This window comes from Apium graveolens, chromosome 8, assembly GCF_009905375.1.
Source record: "Apium graveolens cultivar Ventura chromosome 8, ASM990537v1, whole genome shotgun sequence".
NCBI classification, from domain to species: Eukaryota; Viridiplantae; Streptophyta; class Magnoliopsida; order Apiales; family Apiaceae; genus Apium; species Apium graveolens.
This window is the reverse complement of record NC_133654.1, coordinates 209,595,815-209,617,660: the sequence shown is the minus strand read 5'-3', so window position 1 is coordinate 209,617,660 and position 21,846 is coordinate 209,595,815. Positions and strand designations below refer to the sequence as shown.

The following is a 21,846-nucleotide window of genomic DNA, read 5'->3' as shown; positions in this document are numbered from 1 at the left end:
TTTCTTTGTTGAGGTAGATTAGCTCTAGATGAAGAGGTCTCATTGTTATCTTGATATGTGATTGAGTTTTGATTATTAGAAACTCCCCCTAAGTTTATGGATCTTTGATTTGAGAAAGGGGAACTTTCTGTGAGTGATCTATTCCGACTTTCACCTTCTTTTGATGACCCGACGGATGGTGTATTTTAAGTTCCGACTGATGAAGCTGATTGTCCCCCGACGGATAAAGCAGATTGTCTCCCGATAGATGAAGCATTTTGCAACTCGATAGATGTTGAATTTTGTGCTTCATTAGTAGTAGATTTTTCTACAATATCCTTTGTCATTGTTTCCTTATCACTTTCATCATCACTATCATCACTAACCATCTTCACATTATCAAATTTGAGGCTCTCATGGTAATCTCCATCTTGTAGTCCTTCAATCTTCTTATCATCAAACACAACATGTATTGATTCCATAATAATGTTGGTTCTTAGATTGTAGACTCTATATGCTTTACCAACAACATATCCAACAAAATCCCTTCATCTGCTTTAGCATCAAACTTTCCATTTTGATCAGTTTAATTTCTCAAGATATAACATTTGCAGCCAAAGACATGAAGAAAATTTAGGGTTGAATTCTTGTTCTTGAACAATTGGTAGGGTGTCATACACTTTGCTTGATTAACCAAAGAAATATTCTGAGTGTAGCATGCAGTATTTACAGTTTCAACCCAGAAGTATGTTGGTAACTTTGATTCTTCAAGCATTGTCCTTGCAGCTTCAATAAGTGATCTGTTCTTTCTTTCCACTACTCCATTTTTTTGTGGAGTTCTTGCTGCTGAAAACTCATGCATAATCCCATTATCTTCACAAAATGCTCTCATACCAAAATTCTTGAACTCAGTTCCATTGTCACTCCTGATTCTCCTAACTTTGAAATCAGGATGATTGTTGACTTGCCTTATATGATTGATGATGATTTCACTACCCTCGTCTTTAGACTTTAGGAAATATATCCAAGAGAACTTTGAGAAATCATCTACAATTACTAGGCAAAATCTTTTTCTTGACATAAAAAACACATTGACTGGTCTAAACAAATCCATGTGTAGTAATTGTAGAGGTTCTTCAATTGTTGAATTAAACTTCATTCAGAATGATGCTTTGATCTGCTTTCCTTTCTGACAAGCATCACACAGTTCATCCTTAGAAAACTCCACTTGAGGAATACCTCTAACCGGTTCTTTCTTGACAAGCTCATGCATGGTCTTGAAGTTTAGATGGGACAGCTTTTTGTGCCATAGCCAACTTTTATCTTGACTTGCTTTACTGAGAAGATAAGTAACAGATTCTACATTTGATGAGTTGAAGTCAGCTAGGTACACATTTCCTTTTCTCACTCCAGTGAGAACCACTTTGTTTCTCCTCTTGTTTATCACAACACAGTCTTCTGAATTGAAGGTTACTGAATTGCCTTTATCACAAAGCTGGCTGATACTCAACAAATTATGCTTGAGACAATCCACTAAGGCAACCTCCTCAATGATGACATTGTCTTTTGAAATCAAGCAATATCCCATAGTATAACCCTTGTTGTCATCTCCAATAGTAATACTTGGGCCAGCTCTCTCCTTGAACTCTGTGAGCAAGGTAGAATCTCCAGTCATGTGTCTTGAACAACCACTATCCAAGTACCACAGATTCTTTCTGTTTCCCTGCACACATCAAAACCAAATCAAGTTGATTTTGGTACCCAAGTTTCCTTGGGTCCTGCATTGTTAGCTTTCTTCTTTTGTTTCTTAGGTTTGATCTCATTTGACTTGGGGATATCTGATTCATCCTTAGTCATCTAAGCTGGACCTTTGAAACCAGTCATTGAAACAGAATTATCATGCACATTTTTATTAACAGGAAAAGGCATGTTGTTTGCAAACATGTTATTCCAGTAGGGCATGCTATATGGAATTTGAGGCATACTAAATGCAGCATAATAAGGCTTAGGTGCAAATGGCATATTAGCAAATTTTGCATTCATATTCTATGCAGATATAGCATTCATAGGCATAGAAGGCATAACATTCATGTTGGGAAAAGAAGATGGTACAGATATGGGAGTAGGCATAACAAGCTTACAATTAACAGACAAATGATTAACACTACCACACTTAACACAGATTTTTCTTGGAGCATATTTATCACGTGTGTAGTTGTTATGTTTGTTAATCCCTACTTTCCCATTTCTATTGTTTTTCTTTTTAGCCTCTATTTTAACCTCAATCTTTTCTAGTCTGTCATTCAATTGCTTTATGGACAGATGACCAACATTCACTTTCTTCTCCTTCATTACTTGACTAGATTCTACTGAAATAAAGTTTTTGGAAACTGATCCATATTTTTCATTTAACTTGGCAAGTTTGGCTTTACTCACAGGTTTGCTCACAACCGACGGATGAGGATTTATGTCACTCGACGGATAATCTTTTTGATTATTCGACGGATGACTCTCATCATCCATCGAGTCTACATCTGTTGGCAATCCTTCAACCAAATTGGATTCCAGCTTCTCTTTACTCTTTTTCCAGGCTGCATCACAGAAGGACTCAATTCCTTGAACTTTGGTGATTGGAGCATGGACATCTCTAGATGATTTTCATGCCTTAATCACCTCCTGCTCTCGTTTAAGATGCTTCTTCAAAATCTTTTCTTTCTTCAAGGACTCAGTTAATTCATTCTTAACAATCTTACATTCTATTCTCAATTTTTCAAATTCAATGAACTGAGACTCTAGCGCATTATTCCTCTCATTTACAAATAAATTGTTTTCTTTGATTTTAGCATTTTCCTTAGTGAGGGACTTAAGTGTAACACACAAATGATATAATTCTGTAGACATGTCATTAATTACATCATTACACTCAGCTTTAGATAAATGTGCAAGGTTAGTGGTGATTACCTGATTACTTGAAGAACTTGTCTCTGTTTCATCAGACTTGGCCATTAGGGCTAGATTGACATAGTTGACATCTTCATCCTCATCCAGACCATCTGTTGCCCAATCATTTTCTTGTGTAATAAAAGCCCTTTCCTTTTGTTTGAGCAACTCAAAATACTTCTGTTTATAATCCACAGGCTCAAACTTCTTCTTGCTGGAATCTGACTTTCTACACTCACTGGCAAAGTGCCCTGCCAAGCCACATTTGAAACACTTGAATTTTGATTTATCCACCATGTTTCTATTTGGCTTAGCTGCTCCAAAGTTCTTCTTGAACTTGAGCTCCACAAATCTTCTAGAAAGAAATGCAAGATGTTCATCAATATCATCCATATCATCTTGGCTCAAAGAATCTTCATTTTTCGCTACCAGCCCCTTGCCCTTATTTTCACAGACCTTTGAAGTAGACCCATCGGCTTCTACCTTCACCTCTTTCTCTTTTTCCAACTCAGCAACCAGTTCTATTGTAACACCCCCAAATCCGGGGTCGGGGATCCGGGTTGTCACGAGTTCCATTTCCCTTAATAACACCCAATCTTAATAATTACTCAACTACTCTGTACTGTGACCCCACAATAAACACACACACCACACGTTATAGTCTCAGAGATGAACATCCAAAAATAATCACAAGTCGTTTTATTCCACAATTATATGACAATACATCTTAAAAGGTTTTCTGAAAAAATTTACATTTTTTTGCCATTATTATAATTCATAAATATACATAAATCTGGTACATCAAAAGTTGAAAGCCTAGCCAATTGGTAGCTCCTACCTCAGCTACAGCGACATCAACGCCTATAGGAAACTGCGGAATGTTTCCTATCCGCTCGCGAATTGGGAGCTTGGTCCTGTTCATCTTGTCTATCTGATGTTGTGTGATGAAAGAAGAAAGCAAGGGTGAGCAGCAAACCCACCAAAATAATATGTATAATGATTATCAATATATATGAGCCTACTCATAATACTCATGAAAGTCTTGGTCAAAAGAAATGAACCAAGTTGATATCTTAATGCGATGAAGTCGCAAAGTATTCAGTATATATACATATATACTTTTCAAAATATTGGAAGTCCTCTTCCATGCATAATACACACAAGTTCCAGTGTATAACTGTATAAAAATATCGTTGCAAGGTGATCTCATATATCTAACCTTGTCTCAACGTTTTTCTGAAAATCTTTGTCATTCATAAGACAATTATTAACTAGATATAAGTTTAAAAGATGAAGTTACAAGATACTCCAATATACTTATATCTTTTCCAAATACTACTTGAACTACCACCGTTCAAGTTATAATTAATTTCAAAAGTTCATCCCACTGATGAGACCACAAGATAAGACTTGAATAGATTCAATCTTTGAAATATTATTAAAGGAAATGAAGTTAGGATATACTTCATTAAGTTCTGATATATATATATATCCACATATACATCTTCTTTATACATTTCCAGAAAACCTCTGTCATGTAAAGTATGAACAGAGTTGCAATATCCAATAAATTTGGAAAGGAAAAGAATTTTGGCATAAACCAGGTATCTCGCTGATCAGGCAAAGATACCAATAAGTAACCTTTTCTACTAGTAGATGGACGAATTCCCCACTGGTCATCACCCTGGTCTCAATAGGACCTTATGCTGGACTGCCACTCAGCCACTTATGCATTTGATGGACTCCCACTGAGCCACTTACACTATCATGGACGCCCACTGAGCCCATGTTGCTTATGCCGACTCAATAGATGGACTTACTTCCCGAACGTTGGGTAAGTAATCAATTCATTTACCAAAACTGCAACCTTGTTGCGAATATAAAATACACCACAGAGCCGGATCCCTCAGGTTTTGAGCGAGTATTTAAATCCCCTTAAAAAGGAAGATCTTAAATATAAAAATGAGTTTTGGGATCCGCTCTAACTTTTAAAAATCATTTTGAAGACTCGAAAACACTTTAAAGAGTGTTTGGAGTAAAGCAGATTTAATGAAGTAAATCAGTCCCCGGAATATTTAGAAAATGACTGAATATTATTATTAAAATAATATTCCCATAAAGAATAATCTTTATAAAAATAATTGAAGTAGAAGTATTAAAACTTATACTTGAAACGAGTATTAAATAACCAAAGATATACTTATATGAAAGTACTATCTTTATTTGAATAATCGAAAATAAGTTTGATTATTTACACCTTATTCTTTAATAAAATAAAGAACAAATCTCAGCAAATAATCGGAGTCATAGATCCTCAAATGAATATTCAAAAATATTCATTAAATAATATAAACTGAGTCATAAGCCCTCGAATGAATATTCAAATAATATTCAATAAATAATATAAAAGAGTCATAAGCCCTCGAATGAATATTCAAATAATATTCAATAAATAATATAAAAGAGTCATAAGCCCTCGAATGAATATTCAAATAATATTCAAATAATAAAATAAAAGGAGTCATAAGTCCTCGAATGAATATTCAAAATAATATTCATTTAATATAAAGGAGTCATACGCCTTCGAATTATATTCGAAATAATATTCAATAATAAAATAAAGTTAAAGTTATCGAATAAACCTTATTCGATTAATAGTTTGAAAACTATGACCATATATATATATAAGTATATATATATATATATATATATTTATATCCATATATACAAAATCTACTCGGGATCCTCGACTCCCGGTTTTAGAAAATATTTTCACCTTTGGGTCCCTGTACTAAGGGTATATGCAAATTACCGCTATCCTCTAGCATAGGTATTATCAACTGAAACAACAGATATATATGGAAAAAATACGAAACAGGCATGCATATATATATATACCATAGCAGCATGCTTCAATATATTGCAACATTTGCTAATTAACCAACATGCATCTATCGCAAGATAATGCAAATACATATATTCATCACAACAACAGTTATAACGGATAGAAAACTTGCTTGAGCGACTGGGGGTTACGAATGGCTCGGGACGAGTCTGGTAACCTATAAGCAACAAGTAAGTTGGAACTAAACAAAAGTCACTTGTAAATCTATACTTTAACTAACTTAGACTCTAACGCTTGTTTTGCGCTCGCTGGTTCTCTTAAGTCACTCGAGTACCCTCGGCTCCACCATTTTTAATAATTTAACCTTTACGAGTTTTAAGGCGATTCCTTCGCGAGTGTCTTACCAACTTCCTAACACACTTACCATAAATGTTTCATACATTAATTAACCCTTTTTGGTCTTTAACCTATGTTTCAAAGTAAGGCGAGGGGAAAAGTTTCGTTCGTGAAACGCCGTTACTTAAAACGGTCGTTTCTCCTAAACCGTGCATCGGAATCGAACGAACTACATATCAAAACGAAGCTCGTAACATGAGCTATCTAAACATGGCAGTGGTCATAATCTAGCAGGGGGTTCTCGGGTCCTAATGTTATGCATAAAAACAGTCTAAAGAAAATCGGACATTACGACGGCTATGTTTACGCGATTTCCCAATTTAAACCAATTCAAACAACCACAATTTAAACTCCAATTCACAACCCAATCAAACCTCCATCTAAACTACATTACAACAGCCCCAAATCAACTCAATATTACCAATTTATTCATCTAAACCAAGTCAAAAAATGTGACCAAGAACTTCAAATCTAACAAGCATCACTCCTAACTCCAAAATCAACAAAACCACTTACTAAACAAAGCTCTATCATGAGTACACACTCATTACACTAACCCATCATCTAATATTATGAAATCCAAACCAACAAAACTTAATACTAAGGGTTTGAGAAGTTATACCTTCCTTGGAGAGTGGAGAATCAAGAGAATGGCTTGGAATCACCCTTAAAGTCCTTATCCAAGCTTAATCTAAACAAAACTTCAAGAACACAAATTTTAGTTCTTGAAAACACTATTCACCATCTTCTTTCATGATTTATAGAAAAAGATTGGCTTGGAATTAGAAGCTTAAACTTATAGGAAGTATGTAACTATCCATGGGGAAGCTTAGATAATTACCTTGCTAAATAGTAAGTGGAGGAGCTTGGACTTTCATTTTTTAAGAAAAGCACCCGAGAGCATGAAGAAGAAGAAGAGAGATTTTTGTGTTTTGTTTGGTGAAATGAAATGTTTTGGCTTGGTTGGTTGATTTTTGTGTTTGATTTAGTCAATTACCTTGTTGCCCTTGAATTTGTGTGGTTCTCATTCAACCACCCCTCCTTCCTTCCCATATCATTCTTGTGTCATCCTCATGATGTCATCCTCCCCTCCTTGTCCCCTTCTCATTGGTTGGGTGACATCATCCTCTCTAATCCCTTTGATTAACTTCCTAATTGTTTGCCTAATGACCGCTGATCTGTTATACGGTTCGCTTAACTTTCGTTTTTTTTATCGTTTGAAGGATCATACCCGGGATCTTATTACTTAGGTTCCCTTAACCTTTCTCAACACATTATATTCCTTTTTATGATCCTCTATTATAATCCTTTAATTTAAATCCTTTTATCCTGTTATCTTATACTCAATTCTTTCCGTATCTATGGGATTTCCGGGAAAAATCAAAGTGTTCGGATTTGGATTCTGACGATCCTTACATACACTTATATCCCATATAAAGTACTAATAAAATCTCAGAATATCCATATCAGAACCCCTACATAGTGTGGCATGAAAAGTTTTCTCATTCAGCATAATCTGCAAAATCACTATTCATAAGAGTTTCAAAAATTCCCAAAATTTGGGGTTATTACAGTCTCCCCTCATTAAAAGGATTCCGTCCCGGAATCAAAATAGAAAATAAATCGGGATACTCTCTTAGCATTGCACTTTCTAACTCTCGAGTAAATTTTCCCACATTGTGGTTCTACCATCAAACTCTGACTAGTTTGATAACCCTTTTCCTAAGTAATTGTTCCTTCTTCAATCTATACCCTTCCTGGTTGCTCCATATAGGTTACGTCGGGTTGCATGTCTATGCGCTCATATGCCCCTATTTATCTGGCATCCGAATTACACTTTCTTAATATTGATACGTGGAACACGTTATGAACTTGCTACAGGTTCGGGTGTAGGGCTAGCTCGTAAGCTAACTTTCCAATCCGTCTTAATATCTCAAAGGTCTAATGTATCTTGGGCTTAGTTTTCCTCTCTTTCCGAATCTCATTAACCCCTTCCAAGGGAATACCTATAACAACACTAGGTCCCCTACTTCCCATTCCTTGTCCTTTCGTGTCAAATCAGCATACCTCTTATGTCCATCTTGGGTTACTACCAGCCGTCCTCTGATTAGATCTATTATATCCTTGGTCCTTTGGACCACTGCGGGTCCGAGCATCTTACGCTCTACAACTTCATCCTAACATAAGGGAGATCGACATTGTCTTCCCTCAAGGATCTCATAAGGCGATACATCGATACTGACATACGATCGATTATCGTGATATAACTTAATCCGCGTTAAGTGATCATTCCAAATTCTTTCAAGTCTATTGCACAGACTTTCATTATAGCTTATAGCATTAGAGCTTTTGCTTCTTAATACCCATTCTTTTCCAGTTCGTAATCGCTACTACCTTTCGTTCCTAATATTATACTGGTTATACTTTTGCTCGTTAGCGTTCTATAACCTTTTAATAACCACGTCAACCTTAGTATCACGAATGTGTTTCCATTCCGAATACTACCACAACTTTATTACTCCTTTATCAGCTGTTTCTATTTCCCAAAGTTGATCAATCATATAGAAGTAAAGGAATTTGTTGAGAGATCACTATGATCATGAACACTTGTTATATCGCATAGTTAGTACAGAAGGTGGCCAGCCTTTAGTACTTGATAAGCAATTAAATAATAGATGGTATCCTACTAGGCTTCTATCACACAGATAGATAGTCATTCGGCAATACCTCCCCTTTCTGGAAGTGTTGTTCTTCTCAGCTTACATGAAATGAAAAGAAGAGAAAAGAACGAATTGAAGAGAATTTTATATATGAAAAAAAAATATACTGCCACAAAATATCTGGCTTGGAACCTACCTCTGAACTATAGAGGTTTGTCATAGGAGAACAAAATATATATGTATTTATATCAACATCAAGTATTATAGCATCGTATTTCACATGCCTAAATATTTGCTATTCCGTCTATCATTCTATGGACCCATGCTCTTCCTCGAGCTTATATACAATCACCTTTAAAACTCCCTCGATTTCGAAAATCGAACCTGGGATCTCATTCTAGACACCATCGTTACTAGAGTTCTATGCTTGCACCGCAACCTTCCTTGTATAATAATACGACTCTCTATTGATAAGAAAGAATAAATATTCACTAGGTAGACACTCTACTTAATTAGTCTATCAATGATAACTTATACACTACCACGACCCGATTAGTGGTATTCAATCTCAACATCCATTCCAATACAACTCTCACGGTTGTAAACAGCTCATTACTCGCAGAATCATTGCTGCATTACTATGGTCCATCACTGACCTACTGTAGTCATTCATTTTCCATGAAGACTTAATAGCTAACCATACGGAGTCCATACATCTCGTATCTAATTCTTCTAAGGAGGTAACATAATCACCATTCATGATTCATGAAGAACACTCCTGATCCTGACATACATACATGACATGAAGCAAATAAAATTGCAGAAGAGTTTCCACCAAAGCAACGATAGCAGGTTAATACCATTCTTAATCATATGCCTTAAATAGAAGACTTAACTCAAAGGTTCGTCTAGTCCTTTTTGAAACATGGTCCTGGCTTATCTCAAGATAGGATCTTCTGAGATAGATAGCCCGCTCATGGCGATTACGCGAATTAAACCTTTACCAACTACTATTACGGTTGGGTATTGCACAGTCATCAGAAGGAATGACAATCTTCCAAACCAAAATACAACCATCACAGCTTTAACCATCATCACTGTATCCCTCTCGCACGAGCGCCTATAATTATCCTCTTACATTTAAAGTGTCGGCCACCTCTTTGGCCTTTCCTGATAGTAAAATTTCCTTACAGTCAATGTCATTTTAACCACCTCCAATAATTTTCTACCTCATTTCAATCACAGCTTATGTGAAGATGTTTTCCTTAAAATCTGATAAATAAAATAAAAAAAAAATATCACCATTTTTCCATAAGTTATTGCCTCAGTCTTTAGAGGTTAATCACTTTCACGACTGACTCTCAATCATACTTAGAACATCTTTTTATCTTAGGTCCTAATTGCCCTGAACAATTTCGACCATTACTGGTTCGATCCATACCTTCTCGTGGTTTAACACGTGCCCCACTTGGCATCATTATAATTACGTCATATTTCCTTTATCAATATTTCTATTCTTGAGAATTTTGAATATTACCATTCTCCTTGTAAAACTCTTAAGGTTATCCTTAAATCCTTCATCAGGTACACCCTAGGTATAGTGCATATCAAGATACCATTTACTAATACCAGAATCATTGTCTATATAGTTCTGAAAACTTTCTCCATTGATCTTTAAAGGTTGTTGTTGCCTTAGTCCTTCATTTCGTACTACCCAAACTCATAATGTCCCTATTAAGGGTGAAATGCCATCCTTTATGCATCCCCCCATGGTTCATCTCAAGCTATTGAGGTTATATCCTTAATTCCACCTTTAAAAAGGTACTTGAATCCTTACATGGATAAATCAAGTCATATATCCCTGATAAGGGTATCTTATTCAATCATTCCCACCTCGATAGTATATGCCTAATTTCACAATAACATTTGTATTCAAAATGAGGTCAATCAATATAGCCTCCAAAAGATAACAACGGTAATCCGCTTGTCTTGCCTAATTTGGTAACGATAACAAGGATGTTCTGGAAGATATTGGTCGTGTTCAATGTGAACTTCTTCTTAATAATTCCTTATTTACTTTTGTTGTTTATCTCAACAGTCATCTCAATGTTGGGATATCTCTCATACCCGGCGTCTCCCTTTCTGGGTATCGAGCCACCGGTCTTACATTTCACATTCTTGAAGGTCACTTCCTTCATCCAATTTTCCTAATTTCTTACTTCCTTATCTCCTCAGTCTATCCGCGTCTCATTATTTATCCTTCAAACTATCTCAAGGTTTCCTCAAATCCTCCCAACTTACAGGGGTAAACTATATATATCTCTTATACCTTCAACCATCAACTTTAACTCATGGTGAATCACCCTCATCCTGATGATTACATACTTTTCTATTTCTATTGCTACGAGTCTTTAGGGTTTCCTCATACCCAATTCCTTTATCATTCCTCAAACTCTATTGCCTTTATATTCCTTTCCACTTCAGTTTCTTTTTATTTTCCTTTCTCTTATCGTTATTTCATGAACCAACACAACATAAGCATTGATTTCAAACATCCCGTCATTCTGGATTCGTGTCCTCAGAACGAATCTTGGCAACTTTTACAACTTAGATTCATAATTTAATACTTGTCTGCCTTTGTTCTGACTCTAAAGCTTTTACACTATCCCATAACCTTGGGAATTACTTTCCCGAAAACAATTTACTGAACTCAAATCAGTTTATTATAATCTCTTGCTCCGTGCCTTCCTTGGCCTTTCACCAGCGGGTGGTCTCTCTCTTGGGAGGGTAAGTGACAAAAACAGTCTTTTGTGATTCATCAATCATTTAGAATCTCAAATGATTCCTCTATTTCCTTTAGCCAGGCTCTTGCCTCGACTAGGTCAACCTGTTCCTTGGAACTCTGAGAGCTTAGAGACTTACAGGTCCTGAAAGAATTTCCTATCTCATTGTTTCCTCAAGGTGGTGGTTGGGGATAATAGTCTAAGTTCTGTCTAGACAGGTCCATGAATTGCCGTATAGGAGTACCGTCTCGGGTCTCCTTTCCTTACTCGACTTTCTGTTTCCTTAGTATGAAATGTTTCATCCTACTCCCCATAATTGGGGTCATCTTTTAATTTAAAATCCTCATTTTCCACCCCATTATGTCATGGGTTCCTTCTATCTTGATGGCGACCTCCCTGACTATCACGTTCAGGGTTTGCTCTAAATCTTATTCCTCAAACTATGGCTCTCATCTAAGTTCTCATCCTTACGCTCTTGAACTTTCGGAACCCAAATTCTATAGGAATACCTCATTATTCCCTTATCATCTTTCTCGATATTAATCTTTTATCTAATTGTTGGCTCTCTGCCTTCATTCATAACTTTTTCTGGCACAATATGTTCTTTTCCGATCATTCGGTCTGTATTGCAATCTCAAACAGCTTTTCGGTACCGGCTTCGGTTACCTTCACTTCTATTTCCATTTTCTCACAATCTCTTATAAACTCTCCCAAAGACATTATCATCTTGAGTCTCTCCTTTTTACTAAGGGCATCAGCCACCACATTGGCTTTCCCGAATGATAAAGAATCTCTCAATCAATATTCTTGATTAGCTCTAACCGCCTCCTCTGGCGTATGTTGAGCTCTTTCTACGCAAAATGTACTAGAGCTCCTATGGTTTGTGTAAATCTCGCACTTCTATCCATACAAGTAGTGCCTCCAATATTTAGGGCAACCTATTGCCACGAGCCCAAGCTCATGGGTGGGGATATCAAATTTTATATTCCCTTAATTATCTTGACGCGTACACGATTACCTTGTTGTGCTATATAAGAAGCACCCTAATTCCTTATGCGAAGCGTCACTACACTTCACAGAATCTCCTTTTTCCATCCGGCAACGCCAGCATAGGGGCCGTCACCAACCTTTGCTTCAGTTCTTGAAAGCTGTTCTCGCATTTCTCTGTCCATTTGAACTTCTCAGTCTTATGAGTAAGCCGCGTTAAAGGGGCTACTATCTTTACAAACTTGAACGAACCTCCGGTAGTGACCGACCAATCCTACCTCTGGCAGTCGACCTAACCATGGTCATCAATTCATCAGTGGTCCTTTATCCAATCTTGTCAGGATCCTCCATGGGATCCTCCTCAGCAACTATCCCTTCTAGGACAACATCCTCAACCGCTACATCCTCAATATTAACATCATCCGGTCCTGCGTTAGGACGCTCTATTGGATCCACAATCTAATCTCCAATAACTAATAAAACATCACCGCGTTGTTGCTCCGCAACCTCAGGGCTCGGAGTCCCGCTACTATATACGATAACGAACTACGCTTCTATCGCTCCATTTATAAGGGTTCCCATAAGGGTTTTAACTGTCAGTACTACGTTAGGTAGTCCGACTATGAACTTGGCATGAGTTCTTATTATCTTAGTGAACTTATTATCTTAACGTCACATCATCTCTGAGGTTTATAACGCTTAGCTCTAATACCATTTCTATAACACCCCCAAATCCGGGGTCGGGGATCCGGGTTGTCACGAGTTCTATTTCCCTTAATAACACCCAATCTTAATAATTACTCAACTACTCTGTACTGTGACCCCACAATAAACACACACACCACACGTTATAGTCTCAGAGATGAACATCCAAAAATAATCACAAGTCGTTTTATTCCACAATTATATGACAATACATCTTAAAAGGTTTTCTGAATACATTTACATTTCTTTGCCATTATTACAATTCATAAATATACATAAATCTGGTACATCAAAAGTTGAAATCCTAGCCTATTGGTAGCTCCTACCTCAGCTACAGCGACATCAACGCCTATAGGAAACTGCAGAATGTTTCCTATCCGCTCGCGAATTGGGAGCTTGGTCCTGTTCATCTTGTCTATCTGATGTTGTGTGATGAAAGAAGAAAGCAAGGGTGAGCAGCAAGCCCACCAAAATAATATGTATAATGATTATCAATATATATGAGCCTACTCATAATACTCATGAAAGTCTTGGTCAAAAGAAATGAACCAAGTTGATATCTTAATGCGATGAAGTCGCAAAGTATTCAGTATATATACATATATACTTTTCAAAATATTGGAAGTCCTCTTCCATGCATAATACACACAAGTTCCAGTGTTAACTGTATAAAAATATCGTTGCAAGGTGATCTCATATATCTAACCTTGTCTCAACGTTTTTCTGAAAATATTTGTCATTCATAAGACAATTATTAACTAGATATAAGTTTAAAAGATGAAGTTACAAGATACTCCAATATACTTATATCTTTTCCAAATACTACTTGAACTACCACCGTTCAAGTTATAATTAATTTCAAAAGTTCATCCCACTGATGAGACCACAAGATAAGACTTGAATAGATTCAATCTTTGAAATATTATTAAAGGAAATGAAGTTAGGATATACTTCATTAAGTTCTGATATATATATATATATATATCCATATATACATCTTCTTTATACATTTCCAGAAAACCTCTGTCATGTAAAGTATGAACAGAGTTGCAATATCCAATAAATTTGGAAAGGAAAAGAATTTTGGCATAAACCAGGTATCTCGCTGATCAGGCAAAGATACCAATAAGTAACCTTTTCTACTAGTAGATGGACGAATTCCCCACTAGTCATCACCCTGGTCTCAATAGGACCTTATGCTGGACTGCCACTCAGCCACTTATGCATTTCATGGACTCCCACTGAGCCACTTACACTATCATGGACGCCCACTGAGCCCATGTTGCTTATGCCGACTCAATAGATGGACTTACTTCCTGAACGTTGGGTAAGTAATCAATTCATTTACCAAAACTGCAACCTTGTTGCGAATATAAAATACACCACAGAGCCGGATCCCTCAGGTTTTGAGCGAGTATTTAAATCCCCTTAAAAAGGAAGATCTTAAATATAAAAATGAGTTTTGGGATCCGCTCTAACTTTTAAAAATCATTTTGAAGACTCGAAAACACTTTAAAGAGTGTTTGGAGTAAAGCTGATTTAATGAAGTAAATCAGTCCCCAGAATATTTAGAAAATGACTGAATATTATTATTAAAATAATATTCCCATAAAGAATAATCTTTATAAAAATAATTGAAGTAGAAGTATTAAAACTTATACTTGAAACGAGTATTAAATAACCAAAGATATACTTATATGAAAGTACTATCTTTATTTGAATAATCGAAAATAAGTTTGATTATTTACACCTTATTCTTTAATAAAATAAAGAACAAATCTCAGCAAATAATCGGAGTCATAGATCCTCAAATGAATATTCAAAAAAGTTCATTAAATAATATAAACTGAGTCATAAGCCCTCGAATGAATATTCAAATAATATTCAATAAATAATATAAAAGAGTCATAAGCCCTCGAATGAATATTCAAATAATATTCAATAAATAATATAAAAGAGTCATAAGCCCTCGAATGAATATTCAAATAATATTCAAATAATAAAATAAAAGGAGTCATAAGTCCTCGAATGAATATTCAAAATAATATTAATTTAATATAAAGGAGTCATACGCCTTCGAATTATATTCGAAATAATATTCAATAATAAAATAAAGTTAAAGTTATCGAATAAACCTTATTCGATTAATAGTTTTGAAAACTATGACCATATATATATATATATATAAGTATATATATATATATTTATATCCATATATACAAAATCTACTCGGGATCCTCGACTCCCGGTTTTAGAAAATATTTTCACCTTTGGGTCCCTGTACTAAGGGTATATGCAAATTACCGTTATCCTCTAGCATAGGTATTATCAACTGAAACAACAGATATATATGGAAAGAATACGAAACAGGCATGCATATATATATACCATAGCAGCATGCTTCAATATATTGCAACATTTGCTAATTAACCAACATGCATCTATCGCAAGATAATGCAAATACATATATTCATCACAACAACAGTTATAACGGATAGAAAACTTGCCTGAGCGACTGGGGGTTACGAATGGCTCGGGACGAGTCTGGTAACCTATAAGCAACAATTATGTTGGAATTAAACCAAAGTCACTTGTAAATCTATACTTTAACTAACTTAGACTCTAACGCTTGTTTTGCACTCGCTGGTTCTCTTAAGTCACTCGAGTACCCTAGGCTCCACCATTTTTAATAATTTAACCTTTACGAGTTTTAAGGCGATTCCTTCGCGAGTGTCTTACCAACTGCCTAACACACTTACCATAAATGTTTCATACATTAATTAACCCTTTTTGGTCTTTAACCTATGTTTCAAAGTAAGGCGAGGGGAAAAGTTTCATTCGTGAAACGCCGTTACTTAAAACGGTCGTTTGTCCTAAACCGTGCATCGGAATCGAACGAACTACATATCAAAACGAAGCTCATAACATGAGATATCTAAACATGGCAGTGGTCATAATCTAGCAGGGGGTTCTCGGGTCCTAATGTTATGCATAAAAACAGTCTAAAGAAAATCGGACGTTACGACGGCTATATTTACGCGATTTCCCAATTTAAACCAATTCAAACAACCACAATTTCAACTCCAATTCACAACCCAATCAAACCTCCATCTAAAATACATTACAACAGCCCCAAATAAACTCAATATTACCAATTTATTCATCTAAACCAAGTCAAAAAATGTGACCAAGAACTTCAAATCTAACAAGCATCACTCCTAACTCCAAAATCAACAAAACCACTTACTAAACAAAGCTCTATCATGAGTACACACTCATTACACTAACCCATCATCTAATATTATGAAATCCAAACCAACAAAACTTAATACTAAGGGTTTGAGAAGTTATACCTTCCTTGGAGAGTGGAGAATCAAGAGAATGGCTTGGAATCACCCTTAAAGTCCTTATCCAAGCTTAATCTAAACAAAACTTCAAGAACACAAATTTTAGTTCTTGAAAACACTATTCACCATCTTCTTTCATGATTTATAGAAAAAGTTTGGCTTGGAATTAGAAGCTTAAACTTATAGGAAGTATGTAACTATCCATGGGGAAGCTTAGATAATTACCTTGCTAAATAGTAAGTGGAGGAGCTTGGACTTTCATTTTTTAAGAAAAGCACCCGAGAGCATGAAGAAGAAGAAGAAGAGAGATTTTAGTGTTTTGTTTGGTGAAATGAAATGTTTTGGCTTGGTTGGTTGATTTTTGTGTTTGATTTAGTCAATTACCTTGTTGCCCTTGAATTTGTGTGGTTCTCATTCAACCACCCCTCCTTCCTTCCCATGTCATGCTTGTGTCATCCTCATGATGTCATCCTCCCCTCTTTGTCCCCTTCTCATTGGTTGGGTGACATCATCCTCTCTAATCCCTTTGATTAACTTCCTAATTGTTTGCCTAATGACCGCTGATCTGTTATACGGTTCGCTTAACTTTCGTTTTTGTTTATCGTTTGAAGGATCATACCCGGGATCTTATTACTTAGGTTCCCTTAACCTTTCTCAACACATTATATTCCTTTTTATGATCCTCTATTATAATCCTTTAATTTAAATCCTTTTATCCTGTTATCTTATACTCAATTCTTTCCGTATCTATGGGATTTCCGGGAAAAATCAAAGTGTTCGGATTTGGATTCTGATGATCCTTACATACACTTATATCCCATATAAAGTACTAATAAAATCTCAGAATATCCATATCAGAACCCCTACATAGTGTGGCATGAAAAGTTTTCTCATTCAGCATAATCTGCAAATCACTATTCATAAGGGTTTCAAAAATTCCCAAAAATTGGGGTTATTACATCTATGGACCGTCCTTTCTTCTTTCCTTTTTCCATCCTCTGATCTTGCTCTATTTCAAGCTCATAAGTTTTCAGGATGCCATACAGTCTCTCCAGAGTAAACTCCTTGTAATCTTGAGAATTTCTCAATGAGACTGTCATTGGTTTCCATTCCTCTGGAAGAGATCTAAGGAACTTGAGATTGGAGTCTTTTATCTGATAGACTCTTCCATGCAACTTCAGAGCATTTAGCAGTTTTTGAAACCTACTAAAAATGTCAGTAAGAGACTCACTATCTTCACAATGAAAGTGATCATATTGCTAAATTAGCAGCTGCATCTTATTCTCCCTTACTTGCTCAGTACCATCACAGATAATTTGAATTGTGTCCCAAATCTCCTTGGCTGTTTTGCAGTTAATGATGTTATCAAACATATCACCATCAACTCCATTGAATAATATATTCATGGCCTTCTTGTCTTTCCTGACTTGCTCAATATCAGGATCTGGCCATTCATGCCTAGGATTGGGAACAAATGGTTCATTCCCTGTTACAGCTCTCATTGGTACATAAGGACCTCTTTCTATGCAATCCACATAGGCCTCATCTTGAGAAAGAAGATGTAGGTGCATTTTCACCTTTCAATGGTGATAATTGTCTTTGTCCAGAAATGGAATCTTCACTCCAACATCCATCTTGTTTATCTTGCTATTTTGTTGTGATCTTTAAACTCTTTGTACTTCAAGAGCTTGCTCTGATACCAATTATTATTCCCTAAGAATACAACAAGAATTACAAAGGGGGGGGGGGTTGAATGTAATTCTGGCTACTTTTTAAGATTTAAGAAAAATGGTTCTAACTCAATAATATATATGTGTATGATTTGTAAAGTGCGGAATGAAAGAATTATATAAATCATCATACAAGTAATAAAAATATAAGTCTTTAAAACTTTTTGGTGGATTTGAATATATCCACCACAAATATATATATATATATATATATATATATATATATATATCAAGAGAACTCTGTTTAGCTCAAATAAGCTCACAGCTGCTTATAAGTATGAACAACTAAAACTTGCAGAGAAATGCTAAAGGATACAGCTTACAAATGTTTCCCTGAGAATGTATTTTCTTAGTCTAGTTGGTTGTTGTTCTACTTGCTGCACTTGGTTTATATATTACCAAGTTTACATAGAAAAAAGACAAGATAATAAAACAAAACTATCAACTCTAACTCTATGCTACTTCATTACTCTATTCCAGCATCTTTGAAAACCTTCATAGATTACAAGAAAATGGTAATGCTTCTTTGTTTTCATTTTCCTACTAAACAGGCTGCCACATTCCTTTTGTAAACACCCAACGCATGTGACTGTGTTATCACTGTCAACAGATGTTTGAATTTATCATCCATCGGGTACATGCTTGTTATCCATCAGGTTGCCTTGTTGATCATCCGTCGGGTAGATTTGTTAATCATCCGTCGGGTAGCCATTTATCACTTGACTCCATTTCATTTGTGCAGAATTACAAGACATCTTATATTTACATTTAATCAACCTATTCTGCACATCTACTAGCAGTCTACATGACTTATAAGCTACTACAGAAACTATACAAAGTTGTTTGCAGAATTGTGCTACATTACTTATTGTTACATAAGCTACTCACCCGATGGATATTAATTAGTCATCCGTCGGGACTATATTGAATCATCCGTCGGGACTATAATTGATCATCCGTCGAGTGCTACAAAATTCACTAAGTTAAATCTACTAAGATGTTTTGTTTAGCTTATCATCAAGTACACAACATATTCCTAACATATACGTATATCGAAAGATAGCGTATACTAATTTCGTGTTATCTGATTAGTTGTCATCACCATCACATGCTAAGATTAAAGGCATAAACTCTGAATGAAGTATTTAATGAAGTTAGAATCCCATGTTTTATCTCATGTAAGTAAATAAGTTTTATTCTCTTAGTTAATGCATGCTAGTATAATCACTTTAATTAGTTAATAAACTCAAAATTGATAGTTGTCTTAGCAGTGAATAATAACCATACATTGTTGCATAAGTGCATATTCTGTTTAAACCAGTCTCTATGGGAATGAACTTAACTTAATCTTATACTACTTTTGATCGCGTATGCTTGCGTGGTTTTATGCGAACAAGTTTTTGGCCCGGCTGTCGGGGATCGGTGTTAAATTTAGTTTATGTGCTTGTCATCAGTGGTCGTTAAAGTTCACTAACTTGGATTATTCTCTTACAAAGTATACTTTGATTGTGTGTTTCAGGTATTTGAGCGAGCATGTATGCGAACACGTTCTCAATCTCGTAAGGACACACTAGAAGAAGTAGAAAAGGAAGTGATCATTGCAGTGGGAGAACCAGCTACAGAAACGAAAGCATTGAAGGATTATTCTCAACCAAAAATCAATGACATTCAGTCTAGATTTGTCAGACCAGCCATTGCAGCTAATAACTTTGAAATCAAGCCTGGCACGATTCAAATGGTATAAAATTCAGTCTAGTTTGGGGGTTATCCAACATAATATCCCAATATGCACATTAGGGATTTCATCGAGATCTGCAACACCTTCAAGTTCAATGGTGTTTCGGAAGATGCTGTGAAACTGAGACTTTTCCCATTTTCTCTAAGGGATAAAGCTAAGAGCTGGATGCACTCTCTACCATCTGGTTCTATTGCTACTTGGGAGGACCTTGCTCAGAAATTTCTTACTAAATTCTTCCATATGGAAAAGACAACTGCAATCAGGAATGCTCTTACTCAATTTGCACAAAAATCAGGTGAATCTCTATGTGAAGCCTGTGAGCGCTACAAGGAGATGCTTAGGAAGTGTCCTCATAATGGAATGCCTGACTGGATGGTGATAAAATGCTTTTATAATGGTTTGGGAACACAGTCAAGACCTATGCTCGATGCAGCATCATGTAGAGTTTAATGGGCTAAGAGCTATGAGGAAGCTTATGAGCTAATTGAGATGATGACCGCTAATAAATATCAGAATCCAACTCAGAGACTACCACAAGGCAATGTAGCTGGAATTCTAGAAGTGGATACAGCTATAGCTATCATTGCTCAGCTCAAAGCGTTGACTATGAAGGCCTATTCTCTGACCAACTATGGTGTTATTAGATAACTAGTGTTTGTGAACTTTGTGCAGGTTCGCATGCGACGAAGCAATGTGCTATATCTAGTGAATCAACTCAGTTTGTGAGCAACTTTCAGAGGTCGGAGCAACCAGTTCCTTCCACTTAGCATCCTAACAATCGCAACCATCCTAACTTCATCTGGAGCAATAATCAGGGTGGTATGTAACAGCCTTACCAGCAGTTGGGAAATAAGCCTTTCAATCATCCTGATTTTCAGCAACAGTTTGCACCAAGGTAATAATTTCAGCCACATGGAATGCAACAACAATCTCATGAAGGTGCAGGTCCATCTTTGAATGAAAAATCTGAATGGGCGGAGTTGAGGCTGATGTGCAAAAACCAAGTGGTTTCAATCAAAACTCTGGAGAATCAAATAGGGCAAATTGCCAATGCTTTATTGAACCGACCACAAGGAACTCTTCCTAGTGATATAGAAGCTAATCCAGGCAAGAGGGAAGTTAAGGAACAGTTGAAGGCAATCACCTTGAGGTCTTTAAAGGTCGCTAGCCCTAAAAATCATCAAAACGAAGAATCTGGAAAATTTCTCTAGAAGGTGGGCGCGCCCGCGCCCTTCCCATCTTCAGAAAATGCAATTCTTGAGGAAACAGCTGATCAGAAGGGAGTCGAAGCGGAAACGAAGAAGACTTCTACTGAAAACGCTACTACTGAGAAAAATACATGAGATAAACAAGTCTATCCGCTTCCTTAATATCCTAAAAGACTTCAGAAGTAGAAGTTTGATAAACAATTTGCCAAGTTTTTGGAGGTTTTCAAGAAATTGCATATTAACATACCTTTTGCGAAAACTCTAGAACAAATGTCGAGCTATGCTAAGTTGATGAAGGGTATTCTTTCTCGGAAGCTTAAACTTAAGGAGTTGGAAACCATTGCTCTAACGGAAGAGTGCAGTGCTGTGCTGCAACAGAAACTACCTCATAAGCTTAAAGATCCAGGAAGCTTCACGATACCATGAACTATTGGAAATTTATCTTTTGACAAGTGCTTGTGTGACTTGGGAGCTAGCATCAATCTGATGCCATTGTCTATCTTTAAGAAACTTGGTCTGCTTGATCCA

General features: G+C 36.1%; 1 non-coding gene across 1 annotated transcript; it reads right to left on the bottom strand.

The window, feature by feature from the left end:
- Window positions 1-20,365: 20,365 nt before the first annotated feature.
- On the bottom strand, window positions 20,366-20,472 carry LOC141681084 (small nucleolar RNA R71). Its single transcript, XR_012558527.1, has one exon. It is a non-coding gene; the product is annotated as a small nucleolar RNA R71 (small nucleolar RNA).
- Between the last annotated feature and the right edge of the window lie 1,374 nt (window positions 20,473-21,846).